At 56.1% G+C, this 2,510-nt stretch overlaps 1 non-coding gene across 1 annotated transcript; it reads right to left on the reverse strand.

The window, feature by feature from the left end:
* Window positions 1-2,085: 2,085 nt before the first annotated feature.
* On the reverse strand, window positions 2,086-2,280 carry LOC116987695. The gene has a single exon (XR_004415759.1). It is a non-coding gene; the product is annotated as a U2 spliceosomal RNA (small nuclear RNA).
* Window positions 2,281-2,510: the final 230 nt, after the last annotated feature.

Here is a 2,510-nt window from a genome sequence, read left to right on the forward strand (position 1 = left end):
CCACGAGGAGACGCCCCGCAACCACCTCCCTGACCTCAGTGATGGCGAAGTTCCCTCCCCGCAGCAAGATCCCCAGGCCAGAAGCACGACAATCATTGCCCCCCGACCACACAGACAGTCCGTGGGGCCACCATCGCGACCACCTCCGATAACAGCGGAGGTGTGGCAACCCGCACTCCTGTAGAAAAGTCACATCTGCCTTGACCTTGGCCAGGTACTGCAAGGCATTAACACATCGCGCAGTGCTCTTCACACTGCGCACGTTTAAGGATGCCAGTTTGAGCTCCATTGTCCTTTAGAGTCCGTTTTCCTGCTCCCTCATGCCCACCGCTTCGGTGAATTGCCTCACCTTTCCTGGGCTCAGATACCCGGCCTCCTCAACGGGTTGGGTTTCCCCTGTGGTAACCCGAGGTGTCGTTGGGGGGGGGCTGCTCGTTTTACCCCCTTCTGGGTGCGCCGCTTCCCCCGTCTCTCGTGGCTGGGGCTCAGTGACAGGCTTACTGCTCCCGGAAACTCGGAGCTGAGGCCCAATGGCCGCTGCACTGCTCCCGGTTGCCCGGAGCTGGGGCCCATCGGCCTCTACGATACTCCCGGTTGCCCGGAGCTGGGGCCCATCGGCCGCTACAAAGCTCCCGGTTGCCCGGAGCTGGGGCCCAATGGCCACTGCACTGCTCCCGATGCCCTGGGGCTGGAGCCCCTCGACCGCTGCACTGCTCCCGATGCCCTGGGGCTGGAGCCCCTCGACCGCTGCACTGCTCCCGATGCCCTGGGGCTGGAGCTCCTCGATCGCTGCACTGCTCCCGTTGTCCTGGGGCCGGAGCCCCTCGACCGCTGCACTGCTCCCGTTGTCCTGGGGCCGGAGCCCCTCGATCGCTGCACTGCTCCCGATGTCCTGGGGCTGGAGCCCCTCGACCGCTGCACTGCTCTCGGTCTCCTGGTGCAGGTGTACAATCGTCCTGCACCTTCTCCTTTCCGCCCCGATTTTCTTCTTGTGGGGTTTCCCGTTCGCCTCATCCTCCGACGAGGAGAGGTTTCTCCCTTCTGTCAGGGAGAGAGACCGTTTTTTGGTGGGTTTTTTTGGGCTTGCCATCCCTTTCTGGCCTCTGCTCCGTGTGCTGACCCTTCTGGTGTTTTTTCGATTTTACAATAGTCCAAATTTGCTCTCCCCCCTCCTCCATCGACTCTCCCTCCTGGGCTTGGTGCTGGAGTTCTCCTGGCACTTGGGGGCTCGAGGTGGTTGAGGTGGCTGAGGTGGTTGGGCTGTCCTCATCCCTGTTTCCCCTTTCTGCTGGGGACTTGGCAGTGGTAGTGGGTGTCTCACCTACCCTGGGGGTGCTGGAAGCCGCCCCTCTTGTTGCCTGTGCATATGTGCATGCTCTTTTTGGGCAGGCCCTGTAAAGATGGCCTCCCTCCCCACACAGGTTACAGTTCTTGCTGGCTTGACAGTCCTTTGTCTCGTGGCCCTCCATTTTGCAGTTTTTGCAGACCACTGCATTGCATTGGGCCATCACATGTCCAGGCTTATTACACTTTCTGCAAACTCTGGGCTGCCCCACGTAAATTAAATATCCTCGGTTTCCTCCAATTGCGAAAACTGATGGAGGGTGGAGGAGAGTTCCTTCCTTGTCCACCCTCAGTTTTACCTTGACCTGCCGCTTGCTCGTCCAAATCCCATGCAGATCCTTCACGTCCACGCTGTTCACTGCTCCGTCGACGTAGCGAGCAAGGAAGGTGAGGACATCCACTACGGGCACATGTGGGTTAAACATATGGACCGTGATCGTCCTTTCCTTTTGGTTTGGGAGGGTGAAGAGTGGCTGCACCTTCAGCAACGACAGCGGAGCTTCATTCCCCTTCTCCTTGAAATCCTTTAGCAGTTTTTGCCATCCTGTCGGAAGCACAAATGTAACGTCGAAATAGCCGTTACCCGGGAAGTCCTGGAGGCAGTAGATATCCCTGGGCTCGAACTTGCAGGTTTCCAACAATACCTTTTTTACAAAGGTGTCCCGACTGAAGGGCATCCCCTCACTGAGATCCTTGACACTAATCCTCAGGGTATTGCGGATACCCTGTCCTCTAGTTCCCATTGCAGCTGCCATTGCTACGATGTTTTAAATCGTAATCTGCAGCTCCTGTCCTTAAAGGACCGCCAGGACTGTTCTAATAAGAACAGATCTCTTTCCCTGTTCTAACAAGAACAGACGCTCTTTATTTAGCTCTTTTACTGACTGATAAGAACAGATACTACACTTGATCTTAGCCAAAAGGCCGAGAAGCGATGACACAATGTTGCATTACATCATGATGAGACAGTCTGAACATAGACCACTGGTTCTCAGTAGAATAATGATTCCCCCTTGGTGCTGATAATGTGCTTTTCATCCCAGGTGGGGACGTAGGTGCATCCTCTTTAATCCAGCATAACAAGGTACATTCATATATTTCCCCCCCAAACTGTGCATCAGCACAAGTCAGACTTTGCCCAAGGAGTCACCTTGTAGACACTGCGG

The sequence above is a fragment of the Amblyraja radiata genome, chromosome 25 (genome assembly GCF_010909765.2).
Source record: "Amblyraja radiata isolate CabotCenter1 chromosome 25, sAmbRad1.1.pri, whole genome shotgun sequence".
NCBI lineage: Eukaryota > Metazoa > Chordata > Chondrichthyes > Rajiformes > Rajidae > Amblyraja > Amblyraja radiata.